At 40.0% G+C, this 15,108-nt stretch overlaps 1 long non-coding RNA gene across 2 annotated transcripts in view; it reads right to left on the bottom strand.

Moving 5' to 3' along the window:
• The window catches only part of LOC103102752 (uncharacterized), a 76,107-nt gene extending 70,704 nt beyond the window's left edge, over positions 1-5,403 (bottom strand). For both annotated transcript variants that reach the window (XR_008916456.1, XR_001628146.2), the window contains exon 1: positions 5,313-5,403. This is a non-coding gene — a long non-coding RNA (uncharacterized LOC103102752). The remainder of the gene's footprint in view (positions 1-5,312) is intronic.
• Positions 5,404-15,108: the final 9,705 nt, after the last annotated feature.

Here is a 15,108-nt window from a genome sequence, read left to right as displayed (position 1 = left end):
AAAGCCCAAATAGACTCAGATGCCTCAGTATAGGAATGGTGCCATGGGGAGGAGGAGAAGAAGAGGATCTTTTGCTGCTTGCACTTTTCCAGTTAGTACTAGAGGAAACTCTCTTGAAACTGCACAGTGGCCTGGCTTCCTGAAGATAATAATAGCATTTACATAGTGTTTTAGGGTTTTCAAAGTGCTTTACATGGGTTTCCACATTTAATTTTTACAACAACCCTAGAAGGAAGACGCTATTATTCCCATTTTGCAGATGAAGATACCATAACTGAAAGGTTAAAAGTGACTTGGCCAGTGTCCTAAAGCAAGTAAGTGTGTGAAGCAGGATTTAAATTCAAATAACCCTGAATTTTCAGAACATAATTATTTTTTCTGTAATAGGCAGATGAGGCTGGGAAAGGGGTTGTCAAGAAAGAAAGAAAGAAAGAAAGAAAGAAAGAAAGAAAGAAAGAAAGAAAGAAAGAAAGAAAGAAAGAAAGAAAGAAAGAAAGAAAGAAAGAAAGAAAGAAAGAAAGAAAGAAAGAAAGAAAGAAAGAAAGAAAAAAGAAAGAAAGAAAGGAAGGAAGGAAGGAAGGAAGAGATTCTGGTAACCCTGATTCTGAGGCAGCTAGGTGTCTCAGTGGATTGAGTTCTGGCCCTAGAGCAGTGATTGGCAACCTTTTGAGCCTGGTGTGTCAAAATTTGCCCAAAAACTGAGCATAATTCCAGTGGTGTGTCACTTCAAGAAAAAAAAAAAAGTCCTTCTTAGAATGTGGCTCCATACTTCTCTGTATGCGGCCTCATACAGCCACGTGTCATCATAAATGGCTATGCTGACACATGTGTCATAGGTTCCCATTACAGTCCTAGAGTCCAGGGTCTAAGAAGATTTGAATTTAAATCCAACCTCAGATACTTAACTGTGTGGCCCTGGGCAAATCATTTAATCATTGCCTTGGAGGCAGCTAGGTGGCTCCATCGATAGAGCACTGGTTTTGGTGTGAGGAAGATCTGAGTTCAAATGTGATCCCAGATACTTCCTAACTATGTGACTCTGGGCAAGTCACTTAACCCCAGTTGCCTAGCCTTTATGTAATATATGGCCAGTCATTTTCCTCTCTTATACTTACCACTTTTTTGCCTTGGAATAGACACTTTGTATCCATTCCAAGACAGAAGATAATGGTTTAAAAAAATCAACTAACCAATCAATAGCTCTCCAATATTAATCAATCACTTGCTGATCTTTCCTTAACATTAATTAACCAATTAATAATAATTAACTTTTATCAGGGATATTTACTGATAAGATATGGAAGTAGGCAAACTATAATGCCCAATTGAGGAACACACTCTTCTCTACCACCTTGGTTGCTAAGGAGATTGGGTTCAAACTTACAGCTAACACTACACAAAAACATCCCTCCCTTGACTCCCTATATACACACAATTAACTTCTGTATGTGGCATGGTATCTCAGCTGCCAGACTAGTTCACTGTTGGGCTATATCAAACAGACTACTCTCTTTCAGGGCTGGCTCCTCACCAGACTTGTCTATTATGGCTACTGGCAGACTCTCCTACTGACTTTAGTTGCTGGACTTCTAATAGCTCTTTTGAAACCAAAGATCATCTGTCATATCTGACTACTCATTCACCTATGATCAGGAAAGAAGAGAATACAACAAAGCATGACTTCATGGGGAGATGAGACAGCTGGTGGCAACCTTTACCTAGACACCTTACAGCACTTCTGTAAGTCTCTGTAAGAAAGAATTTGTCCACTCTAGCTCAATGGTCAATTAAAAAAGGCTTCCCCCCTCCCAATTTTCACACAACAATCCAATAAGAAACACTTAGAGAATATCTATACATTCTTTGAAGTGGAGAGGGAAAGAACCCCCTCTATCATGCAGGTTTCCCAATCTTTTGTGTGATGCAGCAGGCCAAAACACATTTCTAGGGACTGGGTCCTCATTGGGTTAGATACTTCTGAGATCCATTAAGGCTTAAAACGCCAACAACTTGATTCAGAACAAAGATAAGATATGGACACAAAGTTATTATTTTCTACCTATCTTGCTCCCATTTCCTGTCTTTGTTTATATACATAAACAAAGACATATATATATATATAAGTATATATATTTGTCAGCAATAAAGTACTTTGCCTTTGATCGTGTATTTTGGCTCAAGAAAAACCTTCCTAAAAAATGAGGGGATGCCTTCTGATTGGGGAATGGCTGAACAAATTATGGTATCTGTTAGTGATGGAATACTATTGTGCTGAAAGGAATAATGAACTGGAGGGATTCCATGTGAACTGGAATGACCTCCAGGAATTGATGCAGAGTAAAAGGAGCAGAACCAGGAGAACATTATACACAGAGACTGATACACTGTGACACAATTGAATGTAATGGACTCCTCTACTAGTAGCAATGTAATGATCCAGAACAATTCTGAGGGGTTTATGAGAAAGAACGCTATCCACATTCAGAGGAAAAACTGTGGGAGTAGAAATACAGAAGAAAAACAAAGGCTTGATCACATGGGTCTATGGGGATATGATTGGGGATATAGACTCTAAATGATCAACCTAGTGCAAATATCAATAATATGGAAATAGGTCTTGATCAACGACAAATGTAAACTCCATGGAATTGTATCGGCTTACGGGAGGGGGGTCGTGGGAAGAGAAGAAAAGAACATGATTCTTATAACCATGGAAAAATATTCTAAATTAAATAATTAAATAAAATTTTCCAACAAAAAAGAAAAAAAAAGCAAAACCTTCCTCTCCACCATAATCACCAAAAGAAGAATTTGGTCTTCTGGCAAATTATATATGGTGCATATGAAAACTTTTGAGTGTATCATAAGCAACATCAATTGAAAAATAACAAATATTTATTACACTGCACACATAGATACCTAATAAATGCCATTTATTATAAGAACCATAGGCAATTAGCCTTAGCATATGAAATTATTATAATACCTATTAATGACATGTGAAATTATGATATTGATTTGACTAAGGACAAAAATCTAATGCAAAACACATAGCATCTCATGACAGTTATGTTATGACCAAGTATATAGGTCATATATCAAAATATATCCATAAATCCATATAGCTATAAAATATTGTAAGATTAAAATTAATAGCTAATAACTCCAAGTATTATAATTTATAAAGTTTATTAATAATCACTTGAAGTAGAAAAAATACAAGAATAAAAGTAAAAGCCTGAGTAAAGCCATGTGAGAAAAATTCTCCTGTCTGGGACTCATCCTATCTCCACAAACCATGATCAGGGGAAAAGAGAGTGAGAGGGCAGAGCTACACAAAACTTATATACTCTCTATATTAGCATCTAATGAGAATGAACATGGGAAGTTGGAAAGAGAGTTCCTGGGGAGCAAATTTCTAATTATATAATATGTAATTTTTATAAATATAACAAAATCACACCAAAGCAGTAAAAGTATAATTAAACATATATATGTAAATATATATATAGCACATAATATATCCTCCAATTATATATACAAAGCCCAAACGGTTGGCACAAATTAGCTTTATTTGACTACATGGGTAACTATTCCCATTTCTTCTACTGCATCCTGTATGAGTCTGGTCACTATCCTAATCAGCTTGGCATTTCTAATGTGACCTGGGATTGTGAATGTCTCAGGGTTCCTGTTAGTATCCTCGGCCCTCCTAGCCAATGTATGATATACATAGCAGAATTTCCAGGCGTGGTTGCCCTTGGATCCCCAGGTGTAACTTGAGAATTAGTAAAGAAAAGGGCTGCCTCTAGGTTCAGCCCTGCTCTCCTATCTGAATAGAGACCCCCTGGGTCTGAGAGAGACTTGATGAGAGACTCTGATCTTCTAGTGGCTAGCCAATACCAACTTGCAATTTATCTAACCTATTTAATGATAGTAGACTTTCTGCTACTGGTGAGAGGCCCCCTTTTCTAAATCTACTTGTCTCCTTTCTTCCTGTAGATAAGGTAATCTCACTCTCTTTCCAATAGGTAATAGGTTGTATATTGTCTTGATATTGCTCCAAACCACTCTCCAGGACTACCTTGTAGAAAGGCAAGTTGACAGATCTTTCCACTACTTAGAATGAGATAGATTTCCATTAATTTGTTAGCAACACACTAAGATTTCTTAGCAGAACTTTATCACCTTGTTTATCAATAGACTCCAACATCATACTTGTTTTTTTAATATTTAACATCTTATTTTTCTCAATTACATGTAATAATAATTTTTAGCATATGTTTTCTGAAATTATGAGATAATACTTATTTTAATAAAGAGTTTTTCTGAGCTAAGGCTCTGGTCATGAGTAATCTTTGTGTCCTCTCTTTTCTGAGACTCCACATAACAGGTCTCAAGGAGGTAAATTTGATTTTTGCCTTAAAGAGCTGCAGCTATGGTGTATGGCCTGATTGTATTACTCCTACTAAAATTGTAATTCTAGTTAGCTTTTTGTACTGGCTTCTAGATCTCCAGTATGTCTGACAATGTGTGACTGAGATGCTTAGACTGTGGGTCTTTCTGAGGATGTTTAAGGTTTGGTTTAAAGTATGGCTTGTTTTAAGACTTCCTTAATTCATGTCAGAGTCCAAACCTCCTAAGGTTTTGCCTGGTCAGAGTGGATTCCTGCAAGGAAGCCATATTTACAGAAATTCTTGGCCCATAAGACCTTAGAAACTGTTGAAGTTCTCTTATTCCTTAAATAGTTATTATTTATTATTCTTGGGGGGATATGCTTATGAATTAAATGGTTAGTCATTACTAGGACATGGCTTATATTTTTCCTCTCTCCCTCCAGAGATTAAAAAAGGTATACACACAAACTCCCACAACTCATTATAACTGACAGTCCCTTAGGATGCCATACAATTTAGTATCACTGTTCTATGAACCCACACAGCATCATCTTATACTTCATATAAATATCTGCTGCCATTTTGTTTCAGTGAAATCTGGTTCTTACTAGCTCAGGTTGCCTCTCTTGCATCAAGTGTCTAAAATCATCATCAGTGAAAAACCTTGGATGGCACCAACTCCTTCCTGATACTGTGTGTGTGATCAACCCCAAACTTCGTGGCACAGCTGCAACTTCTGCATTGTTTCAATAATATTTTTAGGGACAGGTCTGACACTGGCTCCTTTTTAATTTGGGCTCAGTGTTGGGATTAAATGAGACACTTGTAGGTAATTGAACAGCTAAGCAAAAAGCAGCTTATTCCTAATAAGGCAAGGCTATGCCACCAGGGCCCAGGGGCACTTAGTTTCCATACCTGTGGTCCCCTCTTCTCTATTTGGAAGCAGGGTGTGATGACTTTCAGGCATCTGTCACATCAGAAGGGTCCAGGCCCCATGTGGGCAGGATCTTTTATGACCCTAGGTGACTAGAAATCACTGACATAGCCAGAAAACAACCGGAAGCTCCATCACAATGAGCATTGCCTCATACCTGGGCCAATCAAGTCATGACTTTGTTGCCTTTTCCTAACCTGAGCTTACAAGGATGATACTTTTTTTTTTAACCCTTATCTTCCATCTTAGAATTAGTATGATCTATTGGTTTCAAGGCTAAGATTGTCTTTTCTGTTTGTTCCCTTTATCTAAGCAATACCAAAGAAAGCCCTCTCTCTTACTGGCTTAGCATGCCAATGAATTTGAGTCAGAACAAACAATAAACTGAAAAACTTGTTTTGATTCTGAATCTTGGTCCTAGGGAACTCTGTCTTCACATAAAAGAAAGCTCTCTAGAGCTGAGATCTTTAACCTTGACTCCACAAACTTGTTTTTTAGATATTTTGATAACATTTGGAACTATGCCTAAAGAGCTAAAAAACTGCATACCCTTTGATACTATAATACCACTACTAGATCTATATCCCAAAGAAATGATTAAAAAATGGAAAAGGACCTACTTGTACAAAAATATTTTTAGCAGCTCTTTTTGTAGAGGCAAAGAATTGGAAATTGAAGGAATGTGTATCAATTGGGGAATGGCTGAACAAATGTACATGTCGGTAATAGAAGACTATTGTGCTCTAAGAAATGATAAACAAGATTATTTCAGAAAAAGTTGGAAAGATCTGCATGAACTGATACAGGATGAAATAAACAGAACCATGAGAACATTATATACAGTAACAGCAATATTATACAGTCCTCAACTGTAAAAGCTTGGCTACTCTTAGCAATATAATGATCTGGAGCAATCCTGAAAGACTTATGATCCACCTCCAGAAAAAGAATGGTTGGAGTTGGATAGACATAGATCAAAGCATACTATCTTTCATATCAGTGTATTTATGGTTTTATTTTGGGGTTTTATATTTGTATATTTGCTCTCATAATATGACCAATATAGAAGTATGTTTCATGTGAAATAAAAATGTAAAAATATTTTGATAACTGCATTTCATAATTACTGTTCCTTGTAATCAATGTGATTTTACATGTAACACAAGTTTTTACAAAGGAATATTTATTAACAAAATGTGTTTACAAATATGCAAATTTACTTCCCCAATATTCAAGAGGCATAACTCCCCAAGTTCCTTGGACCACTTTAGTCCTTTTGAGGAAGGAGATTAGGCTTATTTCTATAGAGAACAGTCCTAGTTCTGTCGGGGACCAGCCCCTTACGACCCCTAAGAGGGAAAGGGGGAGAGAGAGAAGGAAAGCACGGACAGCTCTCACATGGTATGCAAAGAGAAGTCGTTTATTGAGGAAAAAGCATGGTATATATATACTGTGGCTAGGAGGAAATAAGGGTAGGAGGAATGTAGGCACATTTGGTGTCAGAGGGGCCCAGGGGGAGGGGGTTTTACAATCTTTACTGACATCTGGAACTAGTTAGGGAAGACATCCTGTTTTAAGGGAGGAAGGGAGGCATGTTATGTTTGCACTATTTCTTGTCTGTTGTCAGGTTCTATACATAGTTCCAAATCAAAATCTCACAGTGGGTTTAGAGTCCCAGGCACCCTTGCCTCTCAGGGTTTCATTCAGGCCAGTTTGGGGGTTTTGGTTTTGTATAAGTGTGCTCTTATATGTATGGTTCTTTGATCACCAAGGCTGGAACTCCCAGTCCATAAGGATCACTTCTTGCATCTAAAACTAAGAATGAACTACAGAGAAGAAAAACAAATACCTCTAGTCCCATTCTTCTGAGCTAAAGTAAAAGAAAGGTAAGCAGGAGGAGTCCTTTTCCTTCTTAGGGGCTTAGCTAATGGTGTACACTCTGGACAGAAGCTAGGAGTCACTGAAAAAGATCAAAGCTGAAAAGAATATCCACATCCAGAGAAAGAACTGTGGGAGTAGAAACACAGAAGAAAAACAATTGCTTGATCACATGGTTAGGTGGGGATATGATTGGGGATGTAGACTCTAAATGATCACCCTAGTGCAATTATCAATAATAAGGAAGTAGGTCTTGATCAATGATATATGTAAAACCCAGTGAAATTGCATGTCGGCTATTGGGGGGGGGGAGGAGGGAAGGGAAAGAACATGAATCATGTAACCATGGAAAAATATTCTAAATTAATTAATTAAATTAAAATTTTCAATAAAAAAAAAAGCTGAAAAGAAGTTGGAGAGGGTCAGTGGCTGGGTCTCGCAAGTTTTAATTGTGATTGGCACAGGCCACCCTGACCCATATGGTAAGAGGCACAGTAACCTCAATGCTGGGCAAACTGAGCATACCCAATGGAGACTCAGGTTACATATGTATTTAGAAGTCTTTCTGAGGAGGGTTAACCAGATTACCAAAAAGGTCTTTGACACAAAAAAAGATTAAGAATCCATGCTTCTGGAATTATTAGTTTATTAAGCAGTAGGAGAGTTGGGTCCCTCTGACCGGACTGGGACTTGGTGATATTGGTGAACTACATAGTTGGGATCTTACTGGGAGGTCCATAGATTTCTATTATGTAGACAAGTGTGGACTCCTCTAGATATCTGACCCATTTGAAGAGTTAAGTGAAAGTATGGAGTTGGCATACTTCTTCCATTATGGTATTTACAAATGGAAATGAGCATTAGTTTTCCTTAGACATCTCAGATTTCAGGATCATCAGGTGTGTGGACCATGGAAGAATGGGCTTATTACCCAAATTCAGTGTAATGTTCTAGAGCAGCCAGCTTAGATGGCACTGCTACAACTTGAATGGGTGGGCATCCTGAAGTTCCTGGTGAGCTAGAATATAGATGGGTTGTATGTGGGTTCTAGTTTCCTCAGGAACAAACTAAGTCCCTAGAAAAATATGTTTGTGGAAGAGTATGCCAAATATGAAACAATGTATTAGAGAGCAGCTCAGTGGCTCAGTGGATTAAGAGTCAGGTCTATAAAAGGGAGATTCTTGGTTCAAATCTGACCTCAGATATTTTCCAACTGTGTAACCCTGAGCAAATCACTTAACCTCTATTATCTTATCACTCTTCTGCTGGGACCAATACCCCATATTTTTTTTTCTATAGAAGCAATATGTGATTAATGTAATGGCAGGCAGTATGCACTTCAAGGCAGTTGACTGACTATGTATTGTGGTTATCCACTGAGGGAAACCATCCTGTGAATATACCTTGCCATCAAACTCATAGATGAAGCCTGAAGGAATACAAACCTGTACATCACCCTGAGCACATCAGGGCACATCTGATCCAGTGGTAGCTTGCCTCTGCTCATCAAATTGTAAAGGATGATGCTTGGTCATAGCCAACCTGCAGGCCACCAAACTTGACCTTTACCTTTATGGCTACATTGATGATGCCTCCATCGTAGCCCTATACAAGAACAAAGGCTCACGAGCAGCCTGTGACAACTACAGAGGCATCTCACTACTCTCCACTGCTGGAAAGATCCTCGCCTGTGTTATACTCAACAGACTCCTGTCATCTGTTTCAGAGCAGAACCTGCCCGAATCACAATGTGGCTTCCGACCAGATCACAGCACTATCGACATGGTCTTCACGGTGAGGCAAATGCAGGAAAAATGCCTTGAGCAGAACCTGAGTCTCTACATTGTCTTCATAGACCTGACAAAGGCGTTCGACACAGTGAACAGGGACGCATTGTGGGTGATCCTCAGCAAGCTCGGTTGCCCAGCAAAATTCATCAAACTGATCCAGCTCTTTCATGTCGACATGACAGGGGAAGTCCTATCTGGCGGAGAGACTTCCGATCGTTTCAACATCTCCAATGGTGTGAAACAAGGCTGTGTCCTCGCTCCGGTACTATTCAACCTATTTTTCACCCAAGTATTACGACATGCTGTGATGGATCTAGACCTGGGCGTCTACATCAAATACAGACTGGATGGCTCACTATTTGACCTTCGCCTCCTGACTGCAAAAACAAAGACAACAGAGAGACTCATCCTGGAAGCTCTCTTTGCAGATGACTGTGCTCTCATGGCCCACCAAGAAAATCATCTTCAAACCATTGTGGACAGGTTCTCTACCGCAACAAAACTGTTTGGCCTCACTATCAGCCTCAGCAAAACAGAGGTGCTGTTCCAACCTGCACCAGGGAGGCCAACTAACCAGCCATGCATTACAATCGACGGCACGCAGCTTTCTAACGTCAACACTTTCAAGTACCTGGGCAGCACCATCGCCAACGACGGGTCCCTAGACCACAAGATTGATGCCAGGATCCAAAAGGCCAGCCAGGCACTCGGGCACCTGTGCTCCAAAGTCCTCCAACACCGAGGTGTAAGCACTGTGACGAAGCTCAAAGTGTACAACACAGTGGTCCTCAGCTCGCTCCTGTATGGTTGTGAGACATGGACACTACCGGAAGCACATGAAACAGCTGGAGCAACTCCACCAATGCTCCCTCCAGTCAATCATGAGGATTCGATGGCAGGACCAAATCACCAACCAGGAAGTCCTCAACAGAGCCAACTCCACCAGCATCGAAGTCATGGTCCTCAAAACTCAGCTACGATGGTCTGGACACGTCATCCGCATGGACCCACAGCGAATACCAAGAGAGGTATTCTATGGTGAACTGTCAGCTGGACTCAGGAAACAAGGTCGACCAAAGAAAAGATTCAAGGATCAGCTAAAGTCAAACTTGAAGTGGGCTGGCATTACACCAAAGCAACTAGAACTTGCTGCCTCTGTCAGAAGCAGCTGGCGAACCCACAACCACACCTCCCATAACAACTGGCATTCCATGCCCCATGTGCCACAAACTTTGTGCCTCAGTCTTTGGACTCCAAAGCCACATGAGGGATGAAACTGCACAAAGACAATAGTCATTCTCGATCACCGAGAGACTACTACTACTACTACTGATGATGTCTCAGGTCATGAAATACCTGTCCTTCAGATTCATGAGTAGCAAGGCCCCTTGTGGAAGAATGTACCACTCCTCTTCCTGCCTTTCCTTGTAAAACCCAAGGCAGAGTCCCAGCCTAGCATAACAGACCAGGGTATGAAGTCAGCAAATGGGGCCAGCTACCTGCCCACTGCCCAAGAGAGGGAAGATGGAGCCTATAATTGAATTGGTTGTGTGACCTTAGGCTAGGGTTTTCCCCTCTCTAAGTCTTAATTTCTCTTTCTGTAGAAAGGGGGGAAAGGGGAGAGCACACTTGATTTCATCTACAGACCTTTCTGGTCTCAAGTTGATGAACTATAGAGCCCTGGCTTTAGAGTCAGAGCCCTTGCTTTGGAATCCCAGCCCTGCCACCTACTTCCTGTGTGACTTGAAAAAGATATCTAAATTATAGTTTCCTCATCTGTAAGATGAAGTTAGACAAGTTGATATTGAAGATCTCTTTCAGCTCCCATAATCTGTGATCCTACAATGGGAGTAAGGAAGTCTGGGTGTTTTTTTGTTTTTTGTTTTTGTTTAATTTTTATCTACATTTTATTTCCTTAAAAAATAAAGAGAATCCCTGCTCTAAATGTAACATCTCCTGCTCCCCCTACCCCTCTCGGCGGAATAAACTCCTTCTCCTAGGTGGTAATATTTGATGAGGAATCTGCAATAAAACAGGGAGGCTTCATGGTTATCTGTGGGGTCCATGGGAAGAAGAGGAGGCAAAGGGCAGAGCTGACTGCAGCCTTTCCTAGCCCCTGCTCTATCTCCCATGATCGGTGGAGCCAGTAGGCTACAATAGGTGATCTAATTGTTTTGTCTGTGGCCCAGAATGAATAATTGATAGGTCTTTGAGGAGAATTAATTAATCCACTTATTGACTGCAAATGCTTTGCTAGAGATGATAAAATCTCAGCTGTGCTGTGTACTGGGGTCTGGCATTTAATTTGAGTCCAGGATCAGCTCACTACCAGTAGTTGGGAGAATACTGTATCCACTGTCTTCTTCCAAGGCTGCCCCTGGACTGCTAGGAAGATGGGATCTGGGATAATTTGTACATTCTTTCAGGGTAGGGAAGGGGGAGGCACAGTAGGGGTCCCATTCTGTCTAGTACTTTAACCTAGACCATTAGGTGTGTCAATCTTTTCTGGAGAGAGTCACCCACCCTGGTACATGATCTTGGGAAACTGACTGGGTCTCATTTTCCAAAGTTGTTAAAGAGAAGGGTTTGCTAGGTGATAAAGGCTCACCTTCATATAGCAGTTTAATATTTATAAAATATCAGAGTTTAAAAAAAAATCCTTACCTTCTGTCTTGGAATCATGCTAAGTATACTAGGTATATACAGAAGAGTCTAAAGGGCTAGGTAATTTGGGTTTAAGTGACTTGCTTACTTAGCCACAACAGCTAGGAAGTATCTGAGGTCACATTTGAACCCAGGTCCTCCTGACTCCAGGCATGGCTCTCTATCCACTGTACTACCTCATAGTTTGTTATCTACTCTAGTTTTTTAGTTATTACTTCAATATGAAATAAACAGTGCAAATAACAATAATTATAATAACAGCTCACCTTTATGTATCTTTTGTGACATATAAAGCAGCAAATATACATTATCTCTTTTGAGTTCCACAACACCACAATTGACCCCAATTTGCAAATTGGAAGGAATTGGAGGAAATTGGAAGAAACAGACTTAATGATTTATGATATTACTCAGATTAAATGATTTGCTGATGGTCACACAACTAATAAAGGTGAGATGTGAATATTGATCTTCTCAATTCCAACACCAACACTCTGTCTACTAGACAAGATTTCTTTATCTTCCCCATTTTACAGCTGAGGAAACTGAGCCTTACCAATAGTCCCAAAGTCAAAGAGTATCGGAGTGAGGGTTTAACCTTAGGTAGAAGCCTGGTTTAATATCAAATGCTCTTTCTATTAGACTAGCTCTGAGTTTTCCTCCACCTCTAAAATTCAATGATTTTTTGGGTTCTCTTCTTTTAAATGAGAGGCACTCATAATTCTGGGTTTGCTTGTTGGTCCTTTTTCTAGGAGCTGGTTACATAACAAGGATTAGATTTGGTTCTTCTGTTGTCCCTATAAAGTCAGAGCCAGAAGAATAAGAGGGTTCACTCAGTCCAATTCCTTCATTTTATATAAGAGAGAACTAAGCCTTAGAGAAGGAAAGAAACTTGCCTTGGGTTACACAGGTGTCAAGGGGTAGCAGAATTCAAATTAGTAGTCAGGTACTCTATCTCCCTATCCAATGTTTGTTTCACTACATTATGAAGCAACTATTTATTGAGCAGCAACAGAGTATGTCCCATTGTTTTTCATTGTTATTGCTCAGTTGTCTTAGTCACATCTGACCATTTGTGATCTCCTATGGGGTTTATTGACAAAGAAACTGGAGTGGTTTGTCATTTCCTTCTTCAGCTCATTTTAGAGATGAGAAAACTGAGGCAAACATAGCTAGTAAGTATCTAAGGCCAGACTTGAACTCAGATCTTCCTGATTCTAAACCCAGTACTTTATCCACTGAACCACCTAGTTACCCCATCACTGTTCTAAGGAAATACAAAATGAGCAGAACTCATGGTCTTTCTGGGTGAAAGATGTTGGCAAGTAAGGATACAAGCATGTATTAAAATCTACTGTGTGCCAGGCTCTGTGCTAAACACTTTGCAATATTGTTTGCCTTAGTTCCCACATTCATAAAATGGCGATGATAAAAGAACTTATCTCTCAAGGTTATTGTGAAGACAAAATGACATCATATCTTAGCACATAGTAGGCATTATCTAAATATAATCTATTATTATTATCCTTAAAATAATCCTAGGAGACAGATGCTATTATCATCCTCATTTTATAGATGAGAGAACTAAGGCAAATAATACTATAAAGTACTTAGCACAGTTCTTGGCACATAGATATTATCTATTATGATTATTTACTGTTATTGTTCAGTTGTTTCAGTTGTATCCTACTCTTCCTGAGGTTTTCTTGGTAAAGATCCCAGAGTGATTTGCCATTTTGCCATTGCCTTCTCTAATTCATTTTACAGATGAGGAAACGAGGCAAACAAGATTAAGTAACTTGCCCAGGGTCAGAGGCTAGATTTGAATTCATGAAGATGAATCTTCCTAACTCCAAGCCCAGCACTGTGTCCACTGTGCCACCTACTGTTGTCATCTTCTCTCTTTTTCTTCCTCCTCCTCCTTCTCATCATCATCACAACTCTGAGAGATAGTGCTGCTATTATTTGCATTTCAGTTGAGGAAATAGGAAGACAGAGGTAACCTTGATTTACCTAGGGTCACACAGATTGTACTTGTCTGAAACAGAATTTGAATTCAGATCTTCCTGACTCCAGATCCCGTGCTCTGTCCATTGTACCACCTAACTGCCTCTACTTTTGGGGAAATAAGAGTCATGTATATATAACAACTGAAAGGCAGACTAAGATTCAAGTCAGAATTTAGACAACTGGGAATGTTTAGGTTGAAGAAAAAATTTGGATGGGGGTAGCTAAATGGCTCAATGGATTGAGAGCCAGGGCTAGAGATGGGAGGTACTGGGTTCAAATTTGACCTCAGATACTTCCCAACTGTGTCCTCCTGGGCAAGTCACCATTGCCTAGCTCCACGATAGTAAACCTATGACATGTGTGTCAGCACTGACACGTGTAGCCATTTTCGATGACACATGGCTGCATGCAGGCTCAGGGCGTCTCAGGGCTGGGAGCTGCTCAGGGAGCCGTGCACTGGTGGCCATGCCCTGGCCTAAGGTGGGGAGACTGCTTCATGCTCTGGAGGGGGTGGGGGCAAGTGGCAGGCAGTGTGTGCCAGGCAGCTGGGGCATGTGGGGCTCCCGCGGGAGAGGGAAGGAGGACAGGCAGGCTGGTGGTTGGGTGGGGTGGGACCAGGCCAGCAGAAGATTGGGCAGGGCTCTGGCCCACATGCAATGAGGAGTGCCTGGAACCCATTACCAGACACTTTTAGCACCCTGAAAAATATAGTAATGGCTTTACTCACAATTTTCCCCTCTACATACTTTTGTGAGACCTTATTCTCAGCATTAAATAATAACAAAACCAACAAAAGAGAAACAGATTGACAGATGAAGTTAGTAGCACTTGCTTGGGCTTGAAGTGTACAAAATATCAACCTTCAATTGAAGATTTAGCCAATGAAATTCAGCAACAAAAAGGTCACTAATAGGCAGGTTAGTTAAAGAATTCCCCCTCCCCGTCACTTATCTTAGTTCATGGCACTCCACACAAGTTAAATAATATCAAGACCAACAAAAGAAACCGACTGACAGATGAACAAAGAAGTCACTAAGCAGGTAACTTAAAGAATTAGTTTTTGGTTTATTAAATATAGTTATATATTACAATTATACATTTTTGTTATTTAAACTATAAATATCGTAAAATTACAGTTTTTTTTTCTCAACGTGACACCCCAACCGAGTTATGTTTGGGTTTTTTGGAGAATTTTGACACACCAAGCTTAAAAGACTGCCCATCACTGGCCTAGCTCTTACTGTTCTTCTGCCTTGGAACCAATACATAGTATTGATTCTAATATAGAAGGTAAGGGTTTTAAAAAAAAGAGGACTTGGAATAGAGTGAAGGGGATGTGGAGGATTTGGTAATCCTTTTTAATCTATTTGATTTTAGAGGGTAATGTCTAGAAGCTGGAAATAGGCAAATTTCAGTTTGATTGAAGGAGAGGACC

The sequence above is a fragment of the Monodelphis domestica genome, chromosome 2 (assembly GCF_027887165.1).
Source record: "Monodelphis domestica isolate mMonDom1 chromosome 2, mMonDom1.pri, whole genome shotgun sequence".
NCBI classification, from domain to species: Eukaryota; Metazoa; Chordata; class Mammalia; order Didelphimorphia; family Didelphidae; genus Monodelphis; species Monodelphis domestica.
The sequence above is the reverse complement of the archived record's forward strand: the minus strand, read 5'-3'. Positions and strand labels throughout refer to the sequence as shown.